This window comes from Hylobates moloch, unplaced genomic scaffold (genome assembly GCF_009828535.3).
Source record: "Hylobates moloch isolate HMO894 unplaced genomic scaffold, HMol_V3 SCAFFOLD_13, whole genome shotgun sequence".
NCBI lineage: Eukaryota > Metazoa > Chordata > Mammalia > Primates > Hylobatidae > Hylobates > Hylobates moloch.
The window spans coordinates 68,740,838-68,756,112 of record NW_026652288.1 but is presented as its reverse complement, the minus strand read 5'-3'; the positions used below and the strand labels follow the sequence as shown (position 1 = coordinate 68,756,112).

General features: G+C 36.7%; 1 long non-coding RNA gene across 1 annotated transcript in view; it reads right to left on the bottom strand.

Moving 5' to 3' along the window:
- Positions 1 to 9,227: 9,227 nt before the first annotated feature.
- Positions 9,228 to 15,275, bottom strand: part of LOC131381015 (uncharacterized) — a 7,137-nt gene continuing 1,089 nt past the window's right edge. The window contains exons 2-3 of the long non-coding RNA XR_009209414.1: positions 13,891 to 13,985; positions 9,228 to 9,439 (exon numbers count right to left, since the gene is read on the bottom strand). This is a non-coding gene — a long non-coding RNA (uncharacterized LOC131381015). The remainder of the gene's footprint in view (positions 9,440 to 13,890; positions 13,986 to 15,275) is intronic.

Sequence of the window (15,275 nt, the reverse complement as noted above, 5' to 3'; positions counted from 1 at the left end):
ATACATGTGCCATGTTGGTGTGCTGCACCCATTAACTCGTCATTTACATTAGGTATATCTCCTAATGCTATCCCTCCCTCCTCCTCCTACCCCACAGCAGGCCCCAGTGTGTGATGTTCCCCTTCCTGTGTCCAAGTGTTCTCATTGTTCAATTCCCACCTATCAGTGAGAACATGTGGTGTTTGGTTTTTTGTTCTTGTGATAGTTTGCTGAGAATGATGGTTTCCAGTTTCATCCATGTCCCTACAAAGGACATGAACTCATCCTTTTCTATGGCTGCATAGTATTCCATGGTGTATATGTGCCACATTTTCTTAATCCAGTCTATCATTGATGGACATTTGGGTTGGTTCCAAGTCTTTGCTATTGTGAATAGTAAAAAGAAACAAACAAAGCCTCCAAGACTTATCCTGCTTCCCTTCTAAAAAAATCTTTAATTCCCATGTCCTTATCTACATTTAACAGCCCTCTCCACACTCCTTCCGATTTCTAGCTATTAGTAGTATTACATTTGGGAAGATAGACACCCAGTTAACTTTCTATGCATTTACATGATATATGTAAACATTAACATTAAATTTATTTTTAAATAACAGTGTAATAATTCATAACGTGATTTTTACTTTTTAAATAGAATTTGAAGTATGTGTATAGGGCTATCTTATTCTAAGAGTTGCATTGTCTTTATTGAATGAACGAAAGATACTTTATTGAATCCCCTCCATGGGGATGGACACTTAGGTCATTTATAATTCTTTCTCTGTTGTAAATAATATTGGAAAAAAACCTTTATATACACATATTTGTACACGTGAGCATGTTTATATTAAATACATTCCTAAAAGTAGAATTGTTGTAAATAATGAAAGGCCATTTATATTTTACAGATACCTCCAGGTTGCCTTTCAAAATGTTTCAGCAAGTCATAGTCCTGCTAACATTTCTTCATATCTTTGGCAACACTCGATAACATAAATCTTTTTTACTGTCATTTTGAAAGCTTTTAAATTGCATTTCTCTTATTTTTAGTGTAAGTATGTATGGTCATATAATCTTTTCTTCTGTAAATTGTGTGTTCATATCTTTTACCTATTTTTCTATTGGAATCTTTTTAATGACTTGTTAGAGTTTGTCATATATTCTGGATGTGCATTCTATATATTGTAAATAAACTTTTCTCAACTTATCTTTTTAATAGTAGCAAACATCTATATAATATTTACTGTGAGTCAGGTACTTTCCAAGGTACTTTACGTATTAACTCATGTATGGCTTACACTGGTCCTGTGAGGAAGGTTCTATTACCGTCTCTAGTTTATAGGTAAAAATCTGAGGCGTGTACAGGTAAAAGTCCAAGACTTGAAGCAATCACAAACTTACCCAAAGCCATATAACCAAGTTGAGGGACCAGAATCTAAACAATAGGCACTCTGGCTGCAAAGTCTATACTTTTGAACACTAGGTTTAAAACTGAACATAAAAATAAATCAATTATTTTTCCTTTATAGCTTCTGGGCTTCATATCTCTTACAAGAAGGCTTTTACCACATAAGAGTTATAAACATTTTTTTCACAAATGCTTTTCATAATTTTGGTTATAATTAACTATTAAAATAATCTAGAATTCATTGTAGTGCATGATGTAAGGTCTGAAGATTACATTATTTTTTCCAAGTGGATACCTAATTGTTCAAAATAACTTGAACAATTTGTAGGTTTTTTTTCTACCAATTTAAAATTGCCTTTATTATAAATTGAAAGTTTATCTACATATGGGTCTACTTCTTTTTTAAAAGAATAGATTATACTTTTTTTTTTATTTCAATACATTTTTAGGGAATACATGGTGTTTGGTTACACGAATAAGTTTTTTAGTGGTGATTTCTGAGATTTGGGTGCACCCATCACAGTATACTCTCTATTCTATATCTTTGTTTTATTTGCCTATTTCTACACTACAACTGTACTATTTTTACTACTATAGTTGATAGCATGCTAGATATCTCCTAAGGGAAAACCCCTTTACTATAATTGTTTCTTTAAAACTTCTTGGGCTATCCTTATGCCTATTTTCTTCCTCACACATTTCCTTTTTTTCTTTCAATGTAATCTATGAAATTCCATTATGAAACATCATCCCATTCTTTTTTGTTTTTGTTTTTGAGACGGAATCTCGCTCTGCAGCCCAAGCTGGAGTGCAGTGGCATGATCTCAGCTCACTACAACCTCCACTCAAGCAATTCTTGCGCCTCAGCCTCCCTAGTAGCTGGGACTACAGGCATGTACCACCACACCCAGCTAATTTGTTGTGTTTTAGTAGAGGTGGGGTTTCACCATGTTGCCCGGGATGGTCTTGCACTCCTGAACTCAGGTGATCCACCCGCCTCGGCCTCCCAAAGTGCTGGGGGATTACAGGCATCAGCCACCGCGCCTGGCCCCATATATGAAACTTTATTAGGTAGACTGATTGAAAGATAGATAAATATTAAAGTATTTACTTTTATCAAATGCATCAAATTTAGTTACATTATATTTTTCTTTAATCTGTTAATACATTAAAATAGCACATTTTCTAATATTGATTTGCATTCCTAGAATAAACAATTCTTTACTATGATGCAATTATTATTCTAATACCCAGCTACTTTTTTTGTTCAGAATTTTTTGAATTTATGTTTATAAGTGAGCTTGTAACATTGGTTCACATCTTCATGTGCTATGTTAAAGTATTATTGGACCTCAGTTACACAGAAGAGAGTTTAGATACTCCTCAGTTCATGGGAAGGCATTATCAAAGGTCTTTGTGTATCCCATATTCATTTCTCAATTTTAGTCTTATATATTTTTTTCTGTTCTTCTCTTTCATAATCAATCAGGAAATGTATTTGTATATCTGTGATTACTTATAAATAATAAACTCATTGTTTTTAAACTTAAATGTCAGTTTTCTCTAAGTCTGTTTTATCTCTTAAGTATTTTGTTATAAATGATTATTTATGTAACTTTTTTGCACAATGTATTGTGTTTTGAAGATCTATCTGTCCAATCTAGTTTGTTTCATCTAGTGTTTGATTACAGTATTACTGTTACCAAGCAAATGATGCTTGCTGCTCAAATGCACTAAAAGCCAATATTATCACACCAGGTTCTTGAGAAAAGAGAAGCTTTTTATTGCAAGTCAACCAAGAAGACAGGAGTCTAGCTCGAATTTGTCTCCCCCTGCTGACTTTAAGGCAATAATTGTATTAGAAAAAGATTTAGAGAGTGGAGTCTGAGAATTAGCAGGTAATTTGTGGAAGGAAAGGGGAGGCCTGGAGGTTCCTTCTGGGTGCAGTTACTTTTTCCTGCTTCTTCATGGGTCTCGTGTAAATTCGGGGTGAGTTCATATAAAACATGTGATGTTTGCAAGCTGATTCTGCATAAACTCCAGTTGGCCATATCGGTTCTGAGAGTAGCCAGTTTTATTATCTTACAAGCAGATAATGTCTCAACGTTTCAACAAGTTGTTTGCTTTCTGATCTACTATCCTGCAAACTCAAGGATTTCTATTAGTTACTATTTTCTTTAACTCTTTGGGGCATGGTTTTATGATGTTATTTGAATTTTTCATATTTTACTTATTTTATTCTGATAGTGATGAAAATCTATTTGCCTCTATTTGTGCCATAAATAGTGCTTCAGGGAACACGCTTAGGCACCTGTTCAAGTGTTCCTGGGATATGTACCTAAGAGTTGGTTTCCTAGGTGTATTACTTATATACTGTTTTGTAAAAAAAATTATCCAAAACTTCGTAGCCTAAATCTTCAAACATTTTTATAATCTCAGGGATTCTGTGGGCCTGGAATCTGGTAGCAGATGAGCTAAGTGGTTTTGGTGCAAAATCTCTATAAGATTTTGCCTGGGGCCACAGTTATCCTAAGGTTAGGCTAAGAATCCATTTCCAAACTTACTTACATGGCTATTGTTTAGAGGTTTCAATTCTTTGCTGCGTGGGCCTCTCTGTAGTGCTACTCACCATGGCAGCTGGATTCCCCAGAATGATAGTGATCTGAGAGAGAAAAACGAAAGCAGAGAGAGAGGGGTAGGGTTAGAAGAGAGAAAGGAGAGGAGAGGGAGATCTTTTTGTCTTAGATAGGTAGGTAGGTAGATAGATAGATAGATAGATAGATGAGAGAGAGGTGGGGAAATGAACAGAGGAAAGGATTAACAAAAATGAAACCTTTCGTTGTTTGTTTGATTTCATGCTTTCTCCTTTGTTCACTCCCAGATCTCTTTACCCTAACAACCATGGCAACAATTCTGTTCTGTTTAATGTATTTTTTGTTATATCTATATATATATATCTATATCTATATATATATATATATATAGATATAGATATATCTATCCCTGTGAATGTGGGATGTGGGTTGACCACATCTTGTCAATCTACGTCCTCAAGTTACTCTCCTCCTCCACAAATATCAATGCAATGAAAATCCTCATATAATCCCTGTGGTCTCTCTCTCTCTCTCTCCCCCTCCTCTTTCTCCCTCCTCTTTCTCTCTCTCTCTCTCTCTTTCTCTCTCTGTCTTTCTCTCTCTCTCTCATCTGTCCATCTGTCCATAAAAGTGTTGTGCTGGTGGGGAGGGGGATACACCTAGAGGTAGAATTGCTAGATGATGGGTAGTCTGTACACTTAGTGCCAAATGCGAAATTGCTCTCCCGTAGGGCCACCCCAGCCTACGCTACCATCAGCAGTGCTTGGGGTTACCAGTTTTTCCTCATTCTTGTCAACACTTGGCATTACCCAGATTTTTGTCAGTCTAACAGCTGCATAATAATGCCTCATTTTAAATGAATTTGCATTCTATGACTCTGAATGATGTTGAGTATCTTTTTACATGTTTATTAGCTTTTAGGATTGTCTAAGCTTTTTTTTTTTTTTTTGGATACTAAATAACACAAAACTCTGGCAAGATTGATCAAGGTGAAAGAGAGTACACTAAAATAAACAAAATCCAGCTGTAAAATAGATAAAACTACAGGGAGATAAAGTTGCCCAGAAAAATTCTAAAACTTTTCAGAGAGAGAAATTATTAACAAACAAAAGAAAAAAAAACAAATCAGAATTTCAGATTTCTCATTACCAAAACCAGATGCTAGAAGGGAATGTAACAATATATTCAATGCTTTGATGGAACATTACTTTGAATCTAGAATTCTATCCTCGGCCTAATTATCCTAAAATTGGGAAAGTAAAATAAGACATTTTTAGATATGGGAAACCTGAAAAAGTTTACTATTCATATACCTTCTTGGAAAGAATTATGAGTAACTAGATTATAGCTCCCTACAGGTATGTATCTTTCCTGGGGGAGGGAGGAAGGGAAGGAAGAAAAAAAAGGAGGGAAGGAAGGAAGGGAGGGAGGGAGGGTAGGAAGGAAGGAGTTTCTATGACTTTAGAGCCTATATAGTAATGTCCTCCACCATAGTTGATTTTACTCCAGATAACTATATGCTTGATCTCTTAGTGGCAGGGTGGCAACATACTTAAAAGAATGCATGGTGGTGCATTCTTGTAGTCCCAGCTACTTGGGAGGCTGAGGCAGGAGAATTACTTGATCCCAGGAGGCAGAGGCTGCAGTGAGCCAAGATCACATCACTGCACTCCAGCCTGGGCAGCAGAGCAAAACCCTGTCTCAAAAAATGAAAAAACAAAAAAGATTTTTCTGCTCTTCTGCTAGTTCTTCCAGAATATGGCATCTGCCTACTTGTTCTCACATCTTTGACCTGCTGAATTAGCACTCCAAAATAGGCCTGCTCTGAGCTGACATCTCACCTAGGATGTTTCACGCAACAGGATATTAATCAATGTTCCTTGGTTTAAAAAAAAAAAAGTGTTTTGGGTTTGATAAAGCCGGAGGGACTTCTTTCCCATAGGCTTTCTCAGTCACTGCAATGTTTACCAAATGGATTTGGCCGTGGCGCCCTTTAGGGATGGGGAGCATCTTGCAGAATTAGTGCTTTGAAAATCACTTTGGAAAACTCTGTTGCCTTGTTTTAGACTCTTACGATCTATAATGTTCAATATTAAAATATAAAAACAGCATGCTTTGTTCCCTACTCAATGCCTAGTAAACAGGAGACATGCAATAAATATATTTTAATAAGAGAATGAATGAGAGTATCAATTATTGTAAAAATGTTCTATTATAGAAGATGGATATTAAATCTGTGATAAGCTATTGCTTCTATTTATTGTAGAGTGTGATTTCTACCCAGAATCTAAGAGCCTCAAAAAAAAAAAAAATTAGCTTACTTCTTTTTTTTTTTTTTTTTTTTTTTTTGAGACGGAGTCTCACTCTGTTGCCCAGGCTGGACTGCAGTGGCACGATCTCCGCTCACTCCAAGCTCCGTCTCCCAGGTTCACGCCATTCTCCTGCCTCAGCCTCCTGAGTAGCTGGGACTACAGGCGCCCACCACCACGCCCAGCTAATTTTTTTGTATTTTTAGTACAGACGGGGTTTCACTATGTTAGCCAGGATGGTCTCGATCTCCTGACCTCGTGATCCGCCTGCCTCGGCCTCCCAAAATGCTGGGATTACAGCCCGGCCATTATTAGCTTACTTCTAATTGGATAATACACTGTCTATGAAACAAAATTTACTAAAAGCCCCTACTTTGGTAACTTTAGTAAAAATCCTCAGCAGTGTTTGCAGCCTTCTGTGGTAGAATCCAGTAGTGATTTTCCTCCACCAGCTTTAGGCTTATCATCAGTCTGGATCTTCGGGCCTTATCTGCAAAGAAATTCCTATCAGTCTACATTTGCGTTGTGCTTCATTATATGAGTCTCAAATGCATTTATATTTCTTAGTTTGACCTGCCTCAACGTTTAGATTTTATGTTCTTAAGAGGCAGTGTCCATGTCTTCTATTTCTTCTCTCTCTTGAGGTAGTCTTTCTCTCAAGTTTGATGTGATCTTTAAAAATGCTCAGATTTATATTTTTTAATGGATGCAAATAAATATTGTCATTGTCTGTAAAACAGAACAATACAGTCAATAGATTATAATTAAATGGAAGGGATATTGTGAGATTTGGAGGATGATTACACAAAGACTTGCAATGTCCAGCTGAAAAAATAAAATTCCCTGGTAATGTGACCATCGAAACATCTATTTTGTTTCATAAGAAATGATCATAAAATGGAATTAACCAGGCAATATTTATGAATTTGCCCTCTCTATAATTTCTCTTCGAATGCCCCTTTTTCCAAAATACTGGAAACCTTTGCTTCCCTTATCAGCAGGAGGCAGATAACAAGATATGACATTCTATAGACCTGACTTCAAGTGTTTTATTCTAGGAGCTTGAGAAAAAGATTTCTTTTCTCCCTTTATTTGTGAAAATGTGCACATTGCTACCCACCTTCTCAGGATGACAATAAACAAAGATTATACAAGATAAATTGTATAAGGTGCATAGCACAGCATGGGTACTCCACAATTATCACTTCTTCCACCTTCCCACATACCCATCTCAGTAGCACCTATTCTAACATAACTTCTTGACAAAATGTCTACTATTTTTAAAGCTAACTTTCTTTCCTCTAAAGAAAGCCTTGAATGCATTCATCTTTCTTTTTTCACTTTTTTTCTATTATTTGAACTATATTTAGACAGAAAATTTCTTACATAACATACCTTTGTGTTGTCTATCAGCAGACTTCAACATAAGCCACTTCAACATTTTATTCTACTTTATTTGCAGTTCTAACAATCTCAGTGTTCATAAAGGATCTGGCAACCTAACAATGGAGTTAAAAGTAGAAATTTGCTATTTTCAAATATTCTTCCTTTTCTTCAATCTACATTTTTAAAAATTATTTTTCTTTATTTTCTTTCTTCATTGAAACAATGGAATGCTCATCAAAGTGTATTTCATCATAGTAAATTAGACTTAGATAAGTAGAAAAAAATGCAATTAAGAAAGCTTTTTATTTGCTTCCATTTTAATGAAAGATTGTGAAATTGATGTCACTTCTTACACAAGGTTCAGCTGTGGTGTTTTGAATTACCTAACAAATAAAAAATTCATGGGAGAAAGACTTTCAGCTACACTGTTAGACCTTAGCTACTTTCTTCTCTCTCTTCAGGTAAGAATTCCTCACACATTTGGCTCTTGTGAATCTATGAGTGCATGTGAAGAGAGGTTGGGGTGAGTAGGAGGAGCAAGTGGAAGAGATGGAAAGAGATGAGAGAGAAGGGATAAGAGAAAAGATTTTTTGTTCTGAACCACATACATTACTAAAAATGCATTACCCTTTGTACTTGTGAAAATAGGTTCTTCATGCTTTCCACACCCAAGTTTAGATGGGACAGCTAAATGAAGACATTTTCCTTTAGAAATCATTTTTTGAAGCATGAATTAATAAGGGATTTTGCAACAATATTACTCTGTTACTGTCCTGTTCTCAAAATGGAAATCTGTAGAATACCAATTCCTTTTTAGTTAGGAAGTAAATGACCACATGAAGTCCCTTTTAAAACATTTCTCCATTGCAAGCATTTTAAATAATTTCTCCAAGGAAAGTACTATATTCTGAGTGAATAGCATGACATTATGAACTACATCTAACATAAGATTTTGCTTCAACAGGCCTGTCAGTGCTCTTTAGTTCCACTGTAATGAAATGAAAATCATGGGAGCTTGGAAGAAATATCTTTCTCACCCTGATACTCTTTATTAACTGCGGAATTGTACTATTTTCTTCACCATGGCAACAAACACACTCAATAGAGTTAGCTCTCACCTTTCCTGCACAGGGTGATGGGGAAAAATGGAAACAAAGAAAAGTGAAGCAAATAAAGATTTCAGAAAGCAAGGAGTTAAGGAAATCATGAACCCAGGGCAGTGTGAGCTCAATGATCAGCATTAAGGGCCTTGTTTCAAACAAATTTTACTAGACTAGGTAACGCGACCTAGAGACGACTTTCAGTTTATACTTGATTAAGTCTCAGAATAGGTGACTTATAATGTCATCGAGTCAATTGAAAGGTGAACTTAAATGGTCTCATTTTACAGGAAGGTTAATGTCAGTAAAAGGCATAGATTGACCAGTAATCTTGAAATAAGGCGCTGAATTACTCATCTACACCATCATTAAAAAGCAAAGAACTTGTTCTTATCAGCACATACAATTCTTTGAATGATTTAGAAGGAATCAAGGCTGATATGCACCATGAAATATTTTAGCCATATTTTCTTTTTTTCCAGAAAATAGAGCTTAGCTTACAATGTAAGATATTCTATACGCTGCTCAATTTACACTGTTCAAAGTATTCAAGGCCATCCATCTTCCCCTGACATTCTGAGGTTTGTAATGGGTTGTATTTCTCTAGGACATTCTGGTACATGCAAAACCACGAGAAACAGCGCCAAGTGGTTATTTCCTGTTCTGCAAAAAAAGGGAAAAAAAATCAGAGTTTTATTTTGTCACATGAGAAGAAATGCAAGAATTGATAAAAGAAATATCAGCTAAACAGAAATCAAATCATTGCATTATAGCCAGGAAGCCAAGAAAAAAAAATGTTTGAATCATGGGATTTGACCTATGTGGGATTTCCAAGATTTAAAAAGGAAAAAGAAAATTAAAAACTCATTTTGGTCATCTATCTTAAATAAAATAAGGTGACAAACTCTACATTTTTTTTCTTTACACCTAGTTTTTTAGTATCATGTAGTTTTTAGTATCATGTTTTATTAAAAGCAAATTTGGCACTCATGTTCAGAGAAAAGGTTCAGAATAGTGTATTAGAAATAGAAAAATAATTTGGTAGTACTTCTGGGAAAGATGATGGAGAGAATGCCTATTTAAAAATCACTGCCCTCTTTGAAGCTCAACAAAATTAAGAAAAATAACCCCAAATAGCAAAAATATTAAAACAGATCTTAAAACCAGAAAATGGTGCTGATATGATACCATAAATGTCAACATCTAATTATCACTTACAATATAATTTGGTACAAACTGAATATGCACATTGAATATCAGCACACAGATCCCAAAAATGAGAGTCCCAGTGTGGCGTTTGGGGAGCTAGTGAAGAAAAGAATACTCAGGGCTACTGCCTGTTAAGTTCTTACTACATGTCAGGACCTCATCTAAGGGTTTTACCTGCATCATTTCAATGACTGTGCTTCATAAGTTGGTGCTATTATAATCTTTGTTTTGCAGATGGAGAAATTAAATTTTGGCCAAAATCACAAAGCTACATAGCAAGCAACTGGGGGATCTGGAATTTTAACACAGGTTTCTTTCAGCTTTAAACTTATCCCTGAGTGATTAAGCTATGGGATGTATAAGTGGGTTCGCTGCTTAGTGGGAGAGGAAGTATTTAAACTGCACAGAAACAAACCAAACCATTAATATGGTTATCAAGGGATGAATTGCTGAGCAATTTATATTTTTTCATTCAATATATTGATTTTAAAATATCATACAGTGAACCTGCATAACTTCTATAAGTAGAAACACTTATAATTTATCTTTACATTTTCTACTTAGTGGACGTTAACAACAAGCTACAATTAAGCCACTGAGTGCATCCAACACACATCTCAAATTAAAACTATCTCTTATACCTCAGAATTGGCATTGTATAATTATAAGCCACATATCTTCTAAGATTATGTTTTGGAGTGCCCTATTTATCACCCTTAACTTCGAAGGAGAAAGTTGGAAGTTTTGCACACAATGGAAAAAAGAGTACTCCAACCCCAACCTAAATGTTACAGGGGACAGGGAGGGATTCAGCTACTTTGTGAAGTGTAGAAGCAAAGCTGAGGAGAAAAAGGCAGCTCAAGGCAATGCTTTTGTTTGTTTCACTAATATCTTTGTCTAGCCAGGAGAGACTAGGCCCAGAAGCAAGTCCAGGCTGTAGAGAGATGCAGAATAATATGCCAGAGCCCACCTTTTAAGTCACAGACCAAAGTGATCTGTGCTGAGAAAGTATGAACTGAGCAACCAAGTATCAGACTGCCGACTGATGAGACATCAGAAAGATGTGGTCGCTTCTAAAGGTGGCTGGCCTGCCCAGAAAGCCAGAAGAGGAGCCAAATTTGAGGGTAGTGCCACGGATTACATTATATTCTCCAATCTGCTGGAACTGGTCTTGGCAGCAGAGTTTGAGAGATGGAAAGTACAGGAAGAAGTCACTGGATTTTGGCTGTTAATTAATTCTGATCCAGATTGACTGGTGCTAGGCATCTTAGGATCTCTTGTAGTAGGTCCTATGAAGCCCAAGCTGGCACCTTATTTAAGAGAAGCACATGAGTAATTTCTGCCCAGAGTCACGGTGCCCATAATTCACATTACTGCCAAGCTCATATCACTGATCCAGGCCTCTATTTTCCCAGATGCAATTGTAAGTTACTTTTAAGCTCCAAGGCCCTTTCCAATTCAAGCATTCTGTAACTCCCTTAGGATTACTAAAGGAGTTTTATCAGAACACATGAGCCAACTAGAATCATATCCCCTTCAAGAAAGCCTAAAGATTTGGAGAGTCAGGCCTTTGCTGGAGGAGATATGACAGAGCAGCTTTAAGTTAGATATGTGGCTTATAATTATACAATGCCAATTCTGAGGTATAAGAGATAGTTTTAATTTGAGATGTGTGTTGGATGCGCTCAGTGGCTTAATTGTAGCTTATTAACTTACACTAAGTAGGAAATGTAAAGATAAATTACAAGTATTTCTACTTATAGAAGTTATGCAGGTTCACTGTATGACATTTTAAAATCAATATATTGAATGAAAAAATATAAATTGCTCAGCAATTCATTCCCTGATAACCATATTAATGGTTTGGTTTGTTTCTGTGCAGTTTTAATACTTCCTCTCCCACTAAGCAGCAAACCTCCTCACTATGGGGATTATTTCCTTTATCTTAAAATCCCTGAGCTTGGCATAAATAAGTGTCTAATAAATATAGACTTTCTTCATGTAGCAAAAGTAAATATCGTCCTTTTAAAAGTTTTATCATTTTTCCAACAATTCTTTTTTATCTTGATATAGCTGGTTTTCACCCCAAACCCCAATAAATAAATATAAAAAGTGATATTTTACCTTATGGTTCAGATTTCATTATATACTACATTCTGATTAGAATTATGCTAATTAATGCTTCTATCAGAGGTAGCAGAGAATCTACCAAAGTGATTATACCACTAATGTGCATAATTGTTATATCAATTACTTATATGAACAAAAGATGTTTTTAAGCTGGAGTTAACTGTGCTTGTTTTCAATAGATTTAAACATTACCTTGATAATGTTATCCACCCTTTGCAGTAACTTTCTTCATCCATCCAACTTCTAGCCCCACTACAGGTCCATCTTAACACATATTGTGAATAAACAGTATGTGAATTTATTAATATGAATGTCATAGAGGAAGGTGCAAGTACTGCACGCTTTCAGTATCTTAGGAGGAGGCTGGTTGAGATGGGATGTATCGTAATTTTTCTCATTAAGTTTAAAGAGAACATTTTTAATATAATGGCTTTTCATTTAGTGGTGAGTTTTTCAGGAATGAATTAAGATGGATTAGTGAATTCTCAAATTAATGAATTATATCAAGAGAACACAGGCCTGAGCTAAGATTTAGGCACGTTGGTACTGAGAAGTTGACTATGCCCAAGCTCTACACACATGTGTTGATTCTCCACATTAGAAGGTCTACCAGGAGGAAGTTGTATGTGGGACTGTTCACTTGTAGGAATAAAGTATAGTGGATGGAGACGAGCACATGATGAATGGCCCCAGCCCAGGCCTATGAACTTCATCAGAGCTCTTCACTGAGAGAAACATAAGTAGAAGCTGAACAACTTTTCTCACGGGGACGTTGAAGCATGTGCTTCTGAGGTATGACATAGAGTGGGGTGATGCCTGTTTCTCCCCACCCCCTTTTTCGTTTGGCACCCAGCACCACTCCTGTATTGTAAGAATTCTAGGGCATTGGTGGAGATAAATGGCAGCATCCATGTCTGGGCAGGTAGCTTCTGTGGTGGGCCGAATAATGGCCCCCCAAAGATTTCTACATCCTAATTCCCAGAACCTGTGAATATATTGCCTTACATGGTAAAGGGACCTGGCAGGTATGATTTACTAATAGCTCAGGATCTTGAGGTGGGGAGATTACCCAAGATTTTCCAAGGGGGTCCAGTTTAATTATAAGAATCCTTATAAGAAGGAGGATGAAGTGTTAAGAGTCAGAAAAAGATGTGGCCATGGGGAAATGGAAGCAGAGCTTGGAGTGATGCACTTTGAAAATGGAAGATGGGTCCAGGAGCCGAGAAATGCAGGCAACCTCTAGAAGCTGTAAAAGGCAAGGAAGTAGATTCTCCCCTTAATCCCCTAGAAGGAACATAGCTCTGCCAACATATTGATTTTAGCCCCATAAGACCCATTTTACACTTCTGACCTCCAGAAATGTAAGATAATGATTTTCTATTATTTTAAACCATAAACTTTGTGGTAATTTGTTATGGTAGCAATAGGAAACTGATACTACTTGTGACAACAGATACACATCAGTGCAGAGATAGAAGTACTCAGTGGAGACCTGATGGGAAAGTGGCAGTGCCCTGCAGGAGAGCTCATATGGGACATACTCCAGGGACTACTGAAAAGTCTTGGGAGAGGGAATTTTGCAGGGGCCTGATAGCTTCTGTTGCAGTTGGAGTTAGTAAGCCATCAATACTGGAATATTATTAATATTCCAGCTTTATTTGTAACCACAGACCAATGAAGCCTGGGGATATTCCAGTAACAGAATGCCTCAAACAGGCTTGACTTGCAAATAAACTTACTCAAGTCTTTCACCAGCTTCAGTTTGAAAAGCTTACCAGTCATTGATGGAAACAGGGTATCATCATTGAAGCCTTCTACTCCTTTCTCTCCACCCTATGATTTATCTGCCATCCAGAGTTATTCACTGGTCCTGTAGGGAAAATGAGGTCTGAAAAGCTCAAGCACAGACAAAACCAACACCTCACTCGAAGGAAAGCAAGCGGGTTTTCTGACGCTATTGCTTGTTTGAGGAGATGTTGCATAACCCAAGAGATGCCAGTGGAGGGTCTGAAACCATGGGGCACTCATTCTGCCTGAGAATTGCGTATCTGGCAACCGGACTCAGTTACATGGATTTAAGGAGTCATGGGGGTAAGAGGGGGAGCATGGCCCTGTGTTGTCACTGATATGTTATAACTCTGACTTCCAATGGTAACATCAACTGGGAAAAGGTTAGAAAACTATAGCATCTTCCCATGTGAACTACCTATGACTCAGTGATCTCTATAATACCTTATTACTATAAACAGACATGCCATAATTTGCAAGGGATAAAATTATACTCATGAATGCAACAGCTCTTTTAAATTCCATTGCAAACCCCCTCACTACTACATAACAGTTATTTGTAATTTAATGAATATTACCACTGTGTAGAGAAAATAACTTGAATTACTAGTTGCACTTTATTTCTTGTGAAGTCCCGGGCCAGATTAACCTATATAGTTGCAGTCACTTGATACTAATGGCATTTATAAACCAAAAAGAAAAAAATGTTAAGAATATTTAGAAAAAAATTTCATGTTAGTCACACAAACCATTTTATATTTAATTACAATAAAATTGCCTTATGTTATGTTTGCCCTATGTTTATTATGCAGCTCATTTTAATAACACACCAAAACAATCAAAGATTGTTTTACTGTGCTATAATTGTTTCCCATTTGGTCTCGGAGTTCCTAAAATAAAAATTTCCAGATTAAAATGAATTCTATGGTTCTTTTTTTTTTTTTTTTTTTGACAGAGTCTCGCTCTGTCACCCAGGCTGGAGTGCAGTGGCGCGATCTCGGCTCACTGCAAGCTCCGCCTCCCGGGTTCACGCCATTCTCCTGCCTCAGCCTCTCTGAGTAGCTGGGACTACAGGCGCCCGCCACCACGCCCGGCTAATTTTTTGTATTTTTAGTAGAGACGGGGTCTCACCGTGGTCTCGATCTCCTGACCTCATGATCCGCCTGCCTCGGCCTCCCAAAGTGCTGAGATTACAAGCGTGAGCCACCACGCCCAGCCGGTTCTTTTTTTATATATATATATACTTTAAGTTTTAGGGTACATGTGCACAATGTGCAGGTTTGTTACATATGTATACATGTGCCATATTGGTGTGCTGCACCCATTAACTCGTCATTTAGCATTAGGTATATCTCCTAATGCTGTCCCTCCC